The sequence below is a fragment of the Varroa destructor genome, unplaced genomic scaffold, assembly GCF_002443255.2.
Source record: "Varroa destructor unplaced genomic scaffold, Vdes_3.0 BEIS01000001.1, whole genome shotgun sequence".
Taxonomy (NCBI): domain Eukaryota; kingdom Metazoa; phylum Arthropoda; class Arachnida; order Mesostigmata; family Varroidae; genus Varroa; species Varroa destructor.
Genome location: NW_019211454.1, coordinates 53,249,885 through 53,267,568, shown reverse-complemented (window position 1 = coordinate 53,267,568; position 17,684 = coordinate 53,249,885). Strand labels below are relative to the sequence as shown.

Below are 17,684 nucleotides of genomic sequence, written 5' to 3'. Positions count from 1 at the left end.
TATATCGTCTAGGGATTTTCTACTAACTGTATTAATCCTCTGTACATTTGTTTTGCCTTGGCTAACTGTGTCATTCCTCAATGCAGGCACACCTGTGATAACTTACTTATTCTCATTATATCGATTTTAATCACCACGACCACGCACAATATGAACCAGTTACCCTGACTCTTTATGTTGATGGTGCGTGCATCCAATCAATATATAGCTGAGACTCCTTTGATTGAGCGACTGTATCGTTAACCGCTAAACTCCAGCCTTCAGCATTTCGTGAAGCGCTGTGGACATGTTGGTAAGGCAAGATGTTTTACTTTGGACGTCGTTTATTGTCCAATACGTTCCCCACTTTGCAAGCCAACCGTGCTGGGGGGCTAGCTTCTAACTGTTGCGCCTAGCTTTCACTTTCAAGGCGATTGTGCATGTGACGGTCGCTGAGGAGGACGCAGCAGCGGCGACGACGGCGGCAAACGAGAAGCGCAGTGAGCAACTAGTTGAACCATTAACCTGTCAGCGGGGAACCAAGCCAGTATCGGTGCCTGAGTAATAGGGCCACTTTGTTAGTAAACCCGCCAAGGTTAGTTCGTTGACGGCTTGTGGCTCCTAGGCGCTTGGTTCCATTGGGGCCTCCCGTCATGGGAAAGCACGAGTCAGTCAACGCGACGCGTACGGATTAATTAGCAGATGCCAAAGTTCACCTCGGTAGCACCACCACTATCTCAGACGGACCGTTTAACCGACTAGATCAGCCAAATCAGCCTAGCATGCTAAGGAAACCAAGTAGCTGACTAGATGAAGTCTATCGTCGTGCGAGATGCTAGGTACTTAGAGGTTAGACAACCCACTTGGCCGCTTCACTCTGCGTCTGTGCCTGGCGAGCATGCTTGGCGGTTTACCAGCTTCTATTGATTCTTCTACCGACTGGATAGAAGATGCATAATAGGAAATGCGCCTGCAAACAAACTGCTGAGCCGGAGTAGGAGCTCCTCGATGCTGCCGTATACAGGACTGAAATCATGATCTAGTATTTCACTGTTCCTACCTAGTGCAGATACGTGTCAAGCGTGGGCGTATGTTTCGACTATTCAAAGGACAAAAATATGCCAAAGGTTTATCATCTTATTATGTATTGCGCAGATATTGAAACCAATAGCAGTGTGACTCACTACAGCTCGTAAAGAAACCAAAAACAATCCAACAAATAATGAGAAAACTAAGCACTACGTCTGTTCATATCATCAAGCATGGAATTTATGTAGACATACGCGTATGGGTGTGTGTTTGTCCGAGTCTCTTACTTTTTCCCTCGTGACGTTTTACTTGGCCCGTCTCGAGAACAAGTACCAATATGTGCTTGCATAATATTTTGCGAAGTCGGCCAGCCTTCAACCGATTTCTTCTTACGAGACATTGGTGAGGACGCCAACAATGCAGCAAGCATGGCGAGAACAATAACTCCAACAGCAATAAGCTTAACAGCACACAAGCGCTCGTAGGAGCATCATGATGAAGGCGAACTTGACGGCCGGGAGCATGTCTCTGTCAGAGGTTCTCTCTGAGTCAAAAGATATTTCCGTCTGCCAGATCTGTTCAACTCTCGGCGGTAGCTACATCAAGAGCAGTAGAGTTACGACAGCTCGTCCCTTTCCTTTACCTGGCTTGACAGCAGAACCAGCGAAAAACGCGAAGAAGATATGGGGGATTTAAACCAAAGAGGGTGAACTCTCTTTCTTTCCCAACGAAAAAGTTTCGTGCGTGAGCACGTAGAAATAACATACCGATATAGGTGAATTTTACCAGAAGAATTAGGAAAAGAAGAAGGATCTTCTCTGGCTTGGCAGGATGGTCTCGTTAGAGTCGCTGGTGCCGGTGCCGCCGCTTGGATGTTAACAAGCAGCCGACCAATTGACTGATGCTCACAGAAATATATGCGATGCACACACGTATAGATTTGGCGTCTTTGTCGCCATACCGTTGAAAGTTTACCTATTCTAAACAGGCTGCGGGGAAAATAGGAGCTTAAAAAGAGCAACAACCATGGAGAATGTAAGGACACTTGACTACAGTTGCTACCAGTAAGGGTGTGCTAGGGAAGCTACGGAACAGAGAGGGATAGACATACGAACCAAGTAACCGTGCGCAGCTTTCGAAGAATAAACTTGACGCTCGTGTCGCCGATGATGCTAATAATGACGCTGATGGCAATGATGTTCATGGTGGAAGAAAGCCGTTGGTGTTTAGCTATCATTCAAAGGTAACAAACTATTATATGCAATATCTTGATTATAAGCCCCTGTTCCTAACCCTTCGAATAGAAGTAGATAGACGTTACGGCCTTATGACACTATTATGGACACATGAAAGGTTTAATATAATAATATTATCATACGTACATGCATTGATCAAAATCTTCGCATGGGCATAATAACTCAAGGGTATCGGTTTTCATACGGCACAGTCCTGTAGTATGCTGAAATCACTCTGGGTTTCGTTGACGCATACAGAGGATGCAATGTTCAGTAGATAGTGCACCTAGTAAGGGGAAGTTCGCTTAACAAATTTAATTTGATAATAAGCATGGATGGAAGATCAAGTGAATTCTAATTACCTAGATATAGGATCTGCAGTGATTGAAGTCAAGGAGGCGAGAGACAACCAGTTTATTACATTAAATATATACCACTTTTGCTTACCCGGCCAATGTCTCTTATCAATCAATTATAAATATCATGTTTGTTGTGCGTGAGAAGCAATACAGCTACCTGGATGTCAGGATAATGTTAATAATAATGATGATGGTAGACTGTCGGGTATGATAACGTGACGTGGTAGCTCCGACCTTTTCGGTGCTCGCTTTAATGGGGCAAAGCGCGAACCTCTGACATAATAGGTGTGCGGTTACCCCTTGTACCTCCACCTGTTATTGCAACACCATATATAAATCTTACACTGGGGTGAATCGTGTAAAGTTCATGACAGCAGTCCTCAGTCGTACGAACAAGTAGTGATTAGAAATCAAGTTTCAGTGTGAGATACCTAAAGGCACTCAATCAGATGAAACGTTGAGCTCTTCAGTCGAACAAAACGCTACGCAATTAGAATAGCTTCACCGACGAATGTCATCAATAATGCGTCACAATTCTACCCTATCGCAATACTTCTGCCCAACAGATGATATCGATACCAGCCTGTGCATACATAATAAAGCATATACATTGCATTGCATGGATTATATGTTTAATCTAGACATTTGAGTTGTGCTATGTTTGTCTTTTGTTCGATGTTTCAGGAGTTTCGTCTCATCACCTACGCCGCCAACGAACCCGTTACCGGAACAGTGTTCAATGACCTTCAGCCTAATCAATGACTGGCTTACGCACAAGAAGTGGCGCTAAGCTAACGACAAAAATCCAGAAAGTAATGACCTTTCTTCTCTCTTTTTTGTACTTTTTTCGTGGCCAATTGTACGCGACAACGGCGCTGCTAGGTGGGCGGTAGGCACTATGGTACGTACGACAGAAAAAAAGGCAAACGTACGTACAACCATAAACGAGATGAAACATCGTTCCCGCCAATTTTTGCTCAGCAACCGGCTAGAACCTTCTATACCCTACCAAAAAGCTTTGCATTGACAAACTAAGCTTCTGCTAATTAACTAGCTACAGGTGACTAGGGCCTTCGAGACAGTCAAGTATTCTCTAGTCCCTAATTCCGCCAGCAATCCGTAGCAATCGTCGGGCAGTTAGCTTCTTGGGAGATGCTGAAGGCCTCAGGCAGATCTTGTCGTTACTGCGTTACCAAACGCCTTCCAACATTTTCCTTTTTCTTCTATGTTAATAATTCATATCTGTGAAAAATCGCGTCCGTTCGACAGTATACATCTTGCATTTTCATTATAAGCTTTATTGTTCGAACTGCATATGGCAGAACTGCTACAAGACGTCGCCTTACTCTTTGACAAGCTTGGCCATTAAATACACCTCATCTTCAAATACATGATCCTACTTACAAACGCTATGTGTAGTATCGTAGACCTGTTGCACTTTGTTACTTTCGTAGTATACATTTTTTAAACAGTAGTGGTCGGTTCGTCTCTTCAAGTGCAGTTGTGTGCGCTGGGAATAAAGCTGTCGTCGACTGCGTCCGCTCCGCAAGTAACAGGGGGCGAGGACGAGCTTTCATTGAAATGAATTATCAATTACACGAAAGTCTATGCAAAAAGCGAGACGTCGTCGCATGATCTGTTATGCCAGGACTAACGGCTTTCGAACAGCATAAAATACGAGTGGGCGCCCGCTCCCCCCCGCCCCTCGTTTGTCTGCTGCCTTGTACGAGTGCATAACAGTAGAAAGAACCCCAACCCAGATCGACAAACTGCCGAGCTCTCTGTTCTGCGCCGATGCGTCTGGAAAAATACGAGCAGAAGACTGAACCGTCAATGTTCGTGAAATGGCATCCGCTTAATTCACAGCGTGGCCAAAAGGGCGACCGACCGTCCAGCCAGCCAACCAGTACTATTTCAACTATTACAACTATAGTCGCAGAAGCCGGAAAGGCCTTTTTGTTTGGTTGCATTAAAGAAGCGTACCAATCCAATAGATTTACGCAAAACCTCGTTTCCATATGCTCGTTGTTGCTGCTTGTAGAATTGCTGCTAATGCAGGCTTTGTTAATGCGTAATCGTTGGAGAGCTTTTGGTCTCGACCGAGGACCGCTGAGCTAAAGGCACAATGTTGGAAAGAGTGGGACAAAGGGTGCCGACATCAACGGGCCGAGCGGCAAAGAAACCCAGACACGCAGAAAGAACTAATTCAGTCAGTAACCAGAAGCTTCCCTTGATCAACTGCAGCCTGGCGGTCCTTTGTCCTCTCATTCTACAATACCAAATTGTCCTATTCTTTTGTACTTCTAGCGCAAACCGTTTTAGCTTCAATTTTGGTCATGTTTAAACTAAATAGTTGACGACAGCTTTATGGGGTACTATCAGTTACACATGTGTTATTCTGTATAGTTTTATGGCAAAGAAATATTATACAAGTTTACTACCGATGTGTTATGTTATAACAGGTGCTTTAAGGATAAACTCGAATGTACTCAAGGACTTCGGCGTCATCTGACTTGGCTATTGCAATCCTGGCTCCAACAAGTATGACACTTGCGTGATTGCAGCCCGGATTAATGTTGAACGAGGACCAGCTGATCAGCTAATCCGCCAGCTAGACACCTGTGCAGCGTGCTTTGTAAGAGAAGCTAAGTCTTTGTAAGGTAATATTGTTGGATATGGGACGGCCTGAGCCTTTTATTTTCTACTGTTCGTTCGGTACTACCTGCTTCCTTATCTTGGCCATTCGCCCTGCACACTTTCCTGTGTCCACCCGAGAACTACTCGGGGTGGCCACATGTAGGACACCTATGCTTTTAGTTGGTGTTCACATCGGACAATATCGGATTTTAGGCTTTTATGCCACAAAATAGTTGCCCTCTCCGCCACACACACACGATATGTTGTGGTATCTACGTCTAGACAGTGACGGTGGTTAAAACGGCAGCATATTTTTGACGTTGAAAGTCCATGGGATTGCATGATATCGCGGCAGATTGGTGATGTTGATGGTGAAAGCACGGGCTCCTGGTTCCCAGTTTGCCAGAGGATGACCGTCCAGCGTTCGAGCAACGAACGAGCAACTTAGTAGTTGCAATATTGGTGTGGTCATAATCGTTGCTGTTGTTTTGGGCTTAGGGTCACGTGGTACTGGCCTGACCGGTGGCTTGCAAGGGAAAATGCACACACCTAGGGGACGTATATGTAATGGCTGTTGAGGGCACAACAGCCCGTTAAGATCATATCCGAGCGAGCATCAAAATTGACTCAACTAGGTTTCGTGTCCGTATCTGGGTCCATCAGCGTACGGTAATTATCTCGTGTGCCACAGGGCCAATTAAGCTTATCAAACAGGTCACGCAAAGCACTTTGTCAAGCAACAGCTACTACTTCCACCATCCATCGCTAGAACAATAAACGCCATCGCCAACTTCACTCGCGTTGCAAAATAACTAAAGGACTATAGAAAGACTTAACGCGAAAGAGCCTTCGTCCCAAGTGGAAATTCGAAAAATAATTGCTGACCTTAAGCTATCGTCATCATCGGTGGCAAACATTGGTATACTCGGTATAGCCCGCGGGTTACCTAACAGTCTGTTGAGAAGCGTGTCAACCTCTCAGCTGTAGAGGGATAGATGTATGTTTAGTCGTTGTGTGTTGGCTTATTGTATCGAATGACTTCACTGGCAGCGACTGCCTCCCTATGGGTTATTGTATAGTGGTAGACTGCACAACAACCGGCAAAAGTTATTCCTGGGGATAATAGTGCATTGGGAGCGGCTCAGTATGAGTGGTCTGTAAATGCGTGTCAGCCAAAAGGACTATTGTAGTTAGTATGTCTGCTGGCGGACGGAATGGAAGGAGTCAGTGAATGCTGTATCCGAGATCCGCGCTCGAAAGACTCGAACACCATGCATCATATATCATATGGCACAAATGCAGGTTGGAGCTCAGAGTTCCCAGCCGAAGTAGGCGGCTATTGACACTTCATCACTCATGATTAACGTTTGGGCATACGCACACGTCAATGCCTAGTCATGCAGGCGATACTAAAGGTACCGGCTGCGCAGATAGCCCATATAGATACTTACCTGGCTCTGCTGGGAAAAAATGCTGTTTGGATATATATTAGCCCATCATTGTACGTATTAGCTGCCTGCAGGGAAGCAAGGCTCGAGAAGTAGAACCCACTTAACACGGCCCCGCCCTGTTCGGCTGTCTGGATCTTCCTTTCACGACATCGGTGTGCAACTGTCATAGGTGCTAGTGAAGGCAGCGGTCGGCACCGGGCCTCTTCATATATATAATAATATCAACAATGTACCACCAGTGAGCGGCACTGTTGCCATGTTGACTTCGCCTTGTCGGGAAACATCAACACCGCCGATAAAGTGGAAATACACTCACATTTAAGCTTCAGGTGTTTGTTAAGCCAAGTCTAGGCGTGGGACAACAGCTCAAGCTTGTCGCGCCGATGTTGATTTTTACGTGTCTGAGGGGTTCGTTTGGAAACAAGGACCGCCGTGCCTATAGAGATAGATAATAACATACGTTTTGTTGCATGTAAATATTATATATGGTACGACGTAATTTGGACTCGGCAATCGCCAGAAAAAGAAAGAAGTGAATAGATGGCCACTTTGGTACGTAATCTGTCTGTATACGAATCCCTCCGTTTATCTGGACTGCAAAATTCTCGTACATTTTACTCTGTAATACCGATATGTACGTTTCCATTATATTATCTGCATTCTGCTTGGGTAGAGTTTTTATATAGTTATCATTACGGCTATTACGGCTAATGCGTGCGCTATTTGGCCAAGGGTAAGCTTGTTTCATTTATCGACATTTGCTTATTCTTACTGCTACCATGCTAAACTGCGTTACCTCTACGACAGCCTCTGAACACGCTCGTTTTTTATGGTGACAATTACGTCCTTCATTGTGCTAGCTCTATTTACTATCAACTCAAGTTTAGACACTATATGTCTGCATGCCACTTGTTTTTGCATAAATCGATAAAAATTAATTTTGCAGTACATACTTATGGTAAATCTATATTATGCAATAAAAGCAAATAACCCACCTTCTTCCTGCACCAGCCAGCCAGCTGCTCCTGCCAGCTGATGTCAAATCAAACACACACAATTTCGTGGGAAAAGACCACTTTAAGATGAGTATGGCGTACTAGCAAACGTCACACGAGCGAGAAAGACGGGTCGTTGTATGTTGAACATTTGCTTTTCGCACTCATGTGTGGCTTCCTGTATGAGGCCTTGTGAGCCTCTTCTTATTCAAGTTTTCTTTCTCCTTTTCGACGTCGAAGATAGAAATGGAATGCGTCGGGAAATAGGGCCACCGAGAGGTCTGTGTCAACCTCCAGTTTCACTACAATTACCGGCTCTTTCTATCTTTCTTGCTCGATCGACAACTGCCACCTAACTATCCTGCCAGCGCCCACCATCCTTTTTGTTCTACGGAATATTCAGCGCGTTATGAGGAGTTAAAGAGAGAAGGAGAGAGAGAGGAGAGTAAGTACAAAATTTGGCAGACTCGAGCGTTCATTTACCGACCTCGGCCTCGACTCTCAGAATCACCATTGCAAAGGACCGGTAACTTTAGGTTCATAGCGGTGACGGTTAGCTACGGGCTGCAGACGGCAAAGCCATAAACCTATGATGTTATACCTTTTTGTTTACTTTCCGTTCCTCACTTGCAATTTCATATCTCGCCGCCACTTTGATGCGCTCGTTCTGGCTCCTTTACCTTCCTGACCCCGTTAACCTTCTTCAAGCTAAATCCCTTTTTCTTAGTTCTCTTTTAGCCCGCTATTTTTCCTAGGCTTTCGTTGTCGGGCTTTGTCGTTGACAAAAATGTAGTTCTCTGAGCTTCTAAACAGTCTTTCTTCTGTCTGATTCACTCCGCGGGTGAATTCACTTCAAAAGCTTCTCAGGCTCTACGAGTGAAAGCTGCTTTTCGCAGGATGTAGTTTGTACCGCTGGAGTATGCACTTCACTGGCAGCGGTACCTCGCTTTCCTGTCATGCCCCTGAAAGAAGTCGCTGACTTTTTTAATGCACGTGGTGGCGTAGCAAACGGCGATACCAACGGTTGTACTGCTAGCGGAAGTAACGGTGATCGGGATATTATTCTTTGTAGAATTCTACAAGCGATACAATGCCCTCCTCCATACGGAATATTAAAAGAAGTAGAAGAAAAGCCTGCTTGGACAAAAGTAAATGTTTCTCTGCAAGGCTTTGCTACTGCTGCTGAATACGCAAAGTCAAAACTAGACAGAGCAAAAAGGCGAGAGAGACCAAACTAACGGAAGGTGCAATTACAGGCGGAGCACCAAAACAATGCTTACCCATCCAAACTTGTGCATTCCTGGTTTGCCCACAGCATACTTTTAAGGCAATCGCCGAAAGATTTTAACCTACTTACTTCATCTCTTGAGAGACAATGGTCATAGCAATAGCACTGGACAATGATGAAGCAAGTATCAAAAGTCGTCGACAAGACCCACTCGATTTCATGGGCTGCGCCTCTAGGATTGCCACGATCGACATTTTAATGACTCTGGTCGAGTACAGGTCGACGCCTTATTTGATACCTGCAAAAGTTATATTCCCCCCGTATAATTCAACTTGCCTAAAAATTTCACAGGCTACCTTGAGGGGAAGCGTTTCGAACAAAAGGACTTTAATGACAAGATGATGCAGCTTTTGCTCCAGTTACTATAACTTGTTTCCTGCTATGCTATTTGTGCTAGTGTTGTTGCTATCTCCAAACGCGCCAAGAAAGATAAAAGCAATTAGTTCAACACCCAGTCCGGTACGTTGCTTGGTTACATAGCTGGGCAGTTTTGACAAGCGTAGACTGGAGTATGCACCGGCATAATCCAAGCGTGCCTCTGATCGCGTGGCAAGGCTTATTATTCCCGCAGGCGATGTATCTGAAACGGTCAGCGGCTGTGGCGTAATGGGGATCAGACCTCAACTTTCTTCAACTTTCGTTGCCATAACGCACGCGCTATCCCCGGACGAAGTTTTTATTCTGCTACCATTACCCACAATACATTCACATCGACAGAAACACACGCAAAGGCATAGAGGCCGATCTATCAGCGACTAGAGTTATGGTAATTTTGGCGAGCGAAGGCCCACCATCAGCATTCCCATTGTTACCAGAAACAACAACTGAGAATATGGTGTCAAAGTTGATCTGCTCTACTAAAAAACTAAATGAAAAAAGACCGAACGCTTTTCCGGCAATAACTCAGGCGGTATAACTGTGCGCAAACAGAAGGTTCCCAACAAAACAAACCCATACATAATGCTTGCGACATAACCTGCGAGCATAACTGGAGTTCCAGTTCACCATAGATTAAGCCCTAGTGCAGTGAGGATGAGCTGAGTATTAGGTACGCTGTCGTACAACGTTGTGCTAATTGAACAGAACAAAATACTTGGCGGCTCAATAGAAATTTTGTTTTATCAATAACCAGTTAAACGGATTTCATAGGAAGCCCGACGTTTAAAATGGTTAAAATTTTTAGTTAGCTTATAACATGACGTAAAATTTTTGCATATCTTTTACTTAACATAGTTTGTTGGAACAAGCATAATCGTAATCTTTTCGACCTACCTTTCGTACTGCACTAAATAGTACAAATTTTGACGGATCGGACTGCAGATAGATCGAAAATAGTCGAGACGCAGGTGGTAAAGCTTTCGCAATAATGGCATCGTTTCGTTCATTCTTACTGTCATTTGTCTGGCTTGGCCTGCTTCAATAGACTGTTTTTCTCTATTCGTTTTCCTGGTCCTTGGAAAAGCTTCACTATTCTCTACCCACTCCCCCCCCTCCCCGGCGTTCTTTCCAGCCATGAGGAAAAGCATTTCCTCGTACGCCATCTTCCACGGAAGTGACTACTCGCTGAAGTGTAGCCCCAGCGGGCAGAAGGGTTGAACCGGGAGCGAGCGGCCGATCGATCTATCTTCGTCTTGACGCATCATCATATCGTTGAGTTCAGCTGGGCTGCGGAAAAGACTTTAGTTCGCTGGTTGTTAGCTTTTTTATTGCTATTACCTTTTTTAAAGTGTTTATCTTTTTTCTCTCCTTTCATTTCTGAAGATTGGCTGCAACTTGATGTAACTATTGAGAACTAAGCCGCCAACGCTGATAGTGACTCCGTCAAGCTCATCTATCCTACCTAAACCTCAGTTCTACTTTGCACGCAAAACTTTCGCCTTTTTTTCTGTTTTTCTTAAGATCTTTGTCTTTCTCTACTTATCTTTATCAGTTTCCTTCTGACTTTTCGCGGCTTCATCCCTTTACGCCCACATAGCCCCCGCCTTCACCCTAGTCTCCCCTTTTCTCCCTTCCTCTCTCGTGCCGATTTTCCCGCTCACCCGGCTTCTATGGTAATGAACGGAGCTATGCCTTGAAGAATGAGAAAAAACTGCGAGTATGAGGACTAACAACAACAACACAAGACTAGTAGAGCGGCAGCATGGGGAGTAATAAAGGAAAGTTTTTTCAACAGCGACAACAGGAGTGAGCCAGGCAAAACAGCCTCGAGTCAGCTAGAGGCAACAACGGACGGCAGTCCGCACGTTGGTTCGTAGCGATGGCGAGAGTCGGTGGCGGTTGCTCGCTATGTCCAGCCGTTCGAAGCTTGATGGGGCTATCGATTTCGTTTTTCCTTCTCTGCTGTTTAAATGGATTCGCTGTCTTTTTTTCGTACAGTGCCAACGCTTCTCATCCCTTTCTCTTTGGCAGAGAGAGGCAGTCGGCCATTTCTAACAGTTGCGGCTACAACAGGCAGCGCGTCGAAGCCGGGGGCGATACGTTAGCACGCTGCTGGTTGCTTAATCGTCTCTTATTTTGAAAAAAGACTAAGAAAGAAGAAAAGGACGCGTTACTGCCCATAGTGAAACTAGAATGATTCGGGCGAAAAGAAATAGAAAACGAAAAAAGGAGAATGGCACTAGAGGACTTTTCCCTGGCGAACTATTTCGTAGCATTTTCGAATATGGAACATGGCGGCATAGGACGAATGTGTTCTTGCTGAAGGACAACAGGTCAATCCAGTCTCATTTCGTTTGTTTCGCTGGCCTGATACTCCAGCAGCTTAATTACGGTAGTTAAGAAGACGAAAAGCTTAGAAAAAGCAAATCTCTTTCTACCTTAACAAACTTCACTCACTTTTCGCGCTACGAACTAGAGACGTGATGATTGAAGGTGCCACCACTTATGGAAGTGACTTCGATTTACCTATGGGTGTATGCAACTTGCGTCTAACTAGTCTTGCCGTCCTTTTTTCTCTCATTGGGTCTGAAGTTTCTCTCTCCCCTCTCTCTCTAGCTCTCTCTCTCTCTCTCTCTCTCTCTCCCACTGTCTTTTTTTGGCTTTCTGCTTCTACCGCTTCTGCTCTTTTCCCTTGTGGCACAGTCTCTCACCTGTGCAGACTAAGTACCCAGCCAACTAACCAGCCAGCGTACCAACGCAACGACACCTCGTAGAGGGCAGAGTAAACAACGAAAAGGGACAACTAGGGTTGGAGCTGGTTTGGTACCTAAAAGATCAGTAAGAAACTGAGAACAAAAGGGTGAATGGACGCAAGACCCCTTAACTGGTGCGCGGTCATGCGAACACAGTAGGTACAGAGTAGGTAAGCGAAGCAGTGGAATTTGTTAGTATTGCACTCATTTAGAGGACGAGTTATGAGACACACCAACGAAGTAGGCACGGTGGGCGCAAGCACAGACGTGTACCTACACATCGACACGCCTGTTTGACGCACGCATTCCCCTACTGCTGCCTGGTGCTGTTTACCGTCGTCTGCTTTGCCTACGATGGCCAAGGGCTAAGGAAACGAAGTGGTTAGGTTGATAGGTGCATAACAAAAGACTAAAGGAAGAGTCGGCCATCCTTTTCACCATAACGCGAAATAACAACTACAACATCGGCATCGTTATCAACACCAATCATAAAAGTCATCACTTGCCTTCGACTATTTCCCTCATATAGCGCATTATTTAGCTGCTTTTGAAACAAAGCGATTGACAGCGAGACTGCGCTATTCTGCTATATACGCACTGGATAAACACCAAATACAATAAGCAGACGAACAGTTGCTGATCTAATGACTGCTTATTATTTTCATTGCTAGTAATCGTATGGCTAACAGAGTAACGACATAACATTTTTCGGAGGCAGCAAACTCGTATATATATAAGGTCACATATAGACGACATATATGCAAGTTGAAACAAGGGTCATTATCGTTGTACAGCTCATAAATACAAATACATCAATTCGACATCACAAAGGTGACTTCATGGAATTCCATAGTACGGTCGTTTTTTGTTTCTAGGAACCTGGAAACTCTGAATCTTTTTATCTTGAATTTTTGATTAGGAGTACAAGGGTTCTCTCGCAACGCTTGCCCATGCAGCCAGATGAGACTGGTTTATTCCCAGATGAACTCTTTTAGGTATAATGGCAACAACGAGATTTAAAACAATCTAAGCTACATACTTATTATCAATGCCGTAAAAAAATCGTATCTTTATTAGAGTTTCATTTAGACGCAACAGAACATCGAAGTTTCTCAAGTAGTACGTAACTTGCTTGAGTGGTAAGAATCAAAACCTAACGCTTAAATCTCGGAGTGAAAAAAATTATATATGTGACATATATGTTTAATCGCGCGACTTTGACATATATGTGGAACAAATCACCTTCTACTTGTATCGGCAGAACTGTAATTGGTGTTAACATATTTGTTTGGTGTGTGACACTGGTAACTGAGTCACATTTACTAAGAGTGAACGTCATGCTTAAAAAACCACCTGCTCATCCTCGATATTAAATTGAATGTGGTTTGATTAACTTTGGAGTGCAACTGTTAAATTGCCATGATTGGTAAAAGCACCATCATCGTCACATGCTTCTATATTTATTTTTGGTTGCGTATAATTTTTTTCGTATTCGTTTATTATGTTCAGAGCGTCTACTCGCAGAAATGGCAGCAGTTTCATGCCACAACATACGTCACCTATTTTTCGAGCCCCATTTCCTATACGACTTTTGATGCGTACAAATTGCGCACACACGTATGTGTTCACGCATCGCAGATAATCCTAACGTTCTGCGAGAACAGCAACCGCGAGAAGTTGAAGACAGTTGCTTTACAAGATCGAGTCAAGTTACCGCGGGCGATCTGGGAACGAAACAGGTTAAATCCCTCTTTCTTTCTATATTCCTTTCTTCTTCAGTCGACTTTGATAGAGTTGTTTGCCATTCGCTTGTGGAACGCATGATCGAGAGAAGAAAATGTGGATGGGCAAAAATGAGTAGATGCAGGAGAAGGCCAAGCTGAATTTTCAGGCAGCAAAATGTCATAGGTAAAGTCTCAAGTCCTCAAAGAATGTCACTCTTCCACGAGAAGCGAACAGTTCAGCCGGCGTCAGTCCAGTTGACTCTGTTGGGTGAAAGGCAATGAGGAATTGCCACTACCTTGACCGCTTGGACGGAACTGCCTCCAAGAAGGAAGGCCATTCCTTTTTTTCTGTCTGGATGGTAAACGGCGGCGGCGAAGGCAGCGGGTGCAGAAACGAGTGCCGCCACCGATGGGGTAAGGTCACTTGCAGCTTATTGACAATCGTAGGGGCTATGCAAGTAGTGAAGGTGGGAACTTCGCATCAGTTGCTGTAGCAGCTCTAGTAGCGACTCAACGGTGCTGACTCGTCAATTCTCTTAATGCACCACCGTTCATAGCATCGACTACGAAGAAAGTATCTAGCTTGAAATGCTTTTGCTCATTTTGCTTTTGTCCAATATTTGCCCCCTAAGAGTTACCCTAGTCGAGCAGCAAGCATCAGTATCAGTCACACTAGAAAAGTGGCTTTCTTAGGTGGCATGCGACCTTTGCGTGCCCGTATTGCCTTACTATTAAGGTCTATTCAGTCCACGCTTAGAGCGTGGATGAGACTAACGAACTAAAATTGCACAGGACAACGGCTGCTGGTAGACCACCCAGGAAGATTTACAATAATATATGCGACAAAATAGACCATTGCGAGTAGTACGCAAGTTTCTTAGACTACTGCGCAACAGGACGACTTGGCAAAGTACACAGACTTGAGTTCCGAATGTGTACAGCGGATAACGAGTGGGTGTACCCGTGTGGTGCAATTACTTGCTTTTATTTTTCTAAAGCAGGCATATTGCATGACGTACGATCAAGCCAATCACGTTTATGCGTTGCTTGTCAGTTGAGGTAAACGAACAACGGTAGACAATAGGCCGATTCTGTTGTAGCAAGAGCTGAAAGCTGCCGGCGTTGGCATTTGTTTGTGGTATGTTTGTGTGTGGCATGGTGTTTGTGACGCAAAATTAAAACGGTATGTCGAATTTTACACCTGTTAATATATCATTCATTATGGTAGCGCTACTTTTGCGCACTTTTCACCTACAATTTTTTCAGATATCTGTACAGGTAGATAGTCAGGGACAAAATGTTTAATAGGCCATCTGTTGTACTCGTGAATCATGTATTCCATCGCTTACATCGGTTTGGGTTCCATCCAAAACCACCTGTTTTAATGGGCGGCTCTTGTGAGCGACTCCCAATAAATAAGGCCATAAATAAAATGACTATGTATAAACATGGGTATGGGGTGACGAACAGTAATTCTTTAGCCCTTCTATAAAAGTCAACAAAGCTCACAATTCCAACAACAACAGAAAGCTGGGTCAGCCACTCAGTCTATCATCCTATTCGCATCAGCATCAGTCGTCGCAAGGTTCGTGTCCTCGTAGCCTTATCAAGCCAGTTCTCGCTGGGACGCAAGACGAAGTTGTGTACAGTCCGCTTACATTTAATCGTTTAGCGACGCTATTACCAAGTCCGCTAGGTTGTACGTGCCTATTCCATGTGCCATCGGCATAGGCAAGCTGTTGACCATTAGCTTATTCTTTCGTCAGGGAAAATAATAAGCTAAATCACTTCAAACATAGCATGCCAAGCTAGATGCTGCAACAGCAGCAATAACGTTTTCACTTGCCCCACTATTACCCCCCGATAGCGCCGTCGGCTACCGCTGCAAACCTATTACTTGTTCAGTCTTGGCGAGACGATCAACCTAGCGCGTACAGCGTACATCAGGGTATGGGTGACTGCCGCACAGGATGACCAAAAACTTACCAGACCAAGCCAACTTGGACTAGCCCATATACCCACCGTTTCATCTGGCCGATGGCTAAACCTGCTACGAAGTTCGTTAATTACTATCAATAAATGGGCTAACGTAAAATTGTAAATGCTATTTAAGAGAAGGTTTTAGGGGCATTAATAGAAGAAACTAAGTATAGGGGGCGACAGTGTTAGCATCAGCTAGGTGGTTTGAAGCAGGAACGGATTTCGTTCTTAGTTTTGCTAGCATACCCAACAGCTAGTTAAGAGTCGATTGGGAAGGCATAGGCAGCGAAAGCAAGCAATGAGCCCATTTTCATTTGGTTAGCTGACGGCACTGTCGAGCCCGGGAACGAGATCGATGGTGGAGCTTGAGCGTAATCGTAGTAGCGGCAGCAGCGCGTGCTTTTAAGAATGGTATGCATGTTCTAACTGGAGTTAGCCTTACCAATGGAATCGCGATTTTGAGAGTGGATCTGGCGCTCTGCAACATAAAATAACCAGCGTCTGGCGTTCTGCCGCTCCCATATTCCGCTGTTCCAAGTCTGGTCCCACTAAAATCCGGTAACTGCTGCGTTTGCCGCACCATCGCACCAGCAATGCAACAAAAGCTAGTATAGAAATAGTATCCAGGACTAAGACAGTAGCAAGGAAGCGAAAATCGCGTTATGGATAGTTTTTTTTAGTTTTCTTGCACTTTGTCGTGGTTGGCTCCTTCGTTGCCTCTTCTTTTTCTTTTGCTTCCCTGGAACGCAGTAAAAAAATTAACTCCTTTACGCTGGATAGTGTCGATTACAGCAATAGGCGACAGCGACAGTGGTAGCGTAAGGCGGATGTCGCCGGAACGGCGCGGTTGGACGAAAACGCAGTAGAGAGGACTGGGCAATCCGACTAGTTGGACCACATACGATGGGCAAATATCGAAAGAAAAAACCAACCAGTGTGTTACAAAGACTCGAACAACAGCAGCGGTGCCGCGTAGTAATATTGCAGTTACTGCGACTAGAAGCAAGATAGCAGCGAAACATGGTGGCACAAAGACGTTGTTTTACATCGAGTAAGCCGACCTTTATATGTTTTAGAGTTAAAAACAGTCGCTTTAAATTATATGGTCGTATGAATGACGCTATGGTTAATTAGATTAATTAGGTAGAGAGCAATTTGGCAAATGATTGTAGGTAGTCAGTTTGGGAAAACGTCGCTCAACAGACTAGAACGGACCTAATAATATAGGCGAAAAATAAGATACGTATGTTCTTGGTTAGTCAAATGCTCTAATGTCTTTTCGATTTTCTTTGAGTTTTGCATAGTAGAAAACTACGGAGTTCATAGGTCTAGTACGATTTAGATATACTGTATCAGCAAACGGCCGGTTCACTGATGAACACGTACGCAATAATGCCTTAGTGGTCAGATGGTCGATTGGTTATTGGATGTCCTGGATGGTGCCTGGCTAATATTATCCACCAGTGTGCTTCGTTCAAAGAAGGCATAGAATAACAGGGTCGGACTGCGAGTGTGAGAGTGGCGGAGACCTAGATATCTAGTCGGCCGTGCTGCTGAGCCAAGCGAAGTACGTTGCCCACCATCCGAGTTTAGTGGACACGTCTGAACCTGCGAGAGGATGAAAGCTTCAGGAGAGCGTACGTGCCTCCTCAGTGTCCTTCCTTTCCCAGGCAATAGCCTAAAGGGGTAGGACGGCTGCCTGCCTTTTTCCTCAACCAGGTCATCCCAGTTCAGACCAGACCGAGCCAACAAGGGCAACTCCGCATCCGCCTCCTCAGATCTATTACTATCTTTGAGACCATGTTCCATGCTATGCTCAATGGCCACACAGCCCGATTCCATCATTGCCATCAGTGCCTCTCAATATATTTCAGAG

General features: G+C 44.8%; 1 protein-coding gene across 1 annotated transcript in view; it reads right to left on the bottom strand.

The window, feature by feature from the left end:
• Nucleotides 1-17,684, bottom strand: part of LOC111249103 (uncharacterized) — a 269,871-nt gene that overhangs the window by 239,164 nt on the left and 13,023 nt on the right. The gene's annotated exons all lie outside the window — the stretch shown is intronic.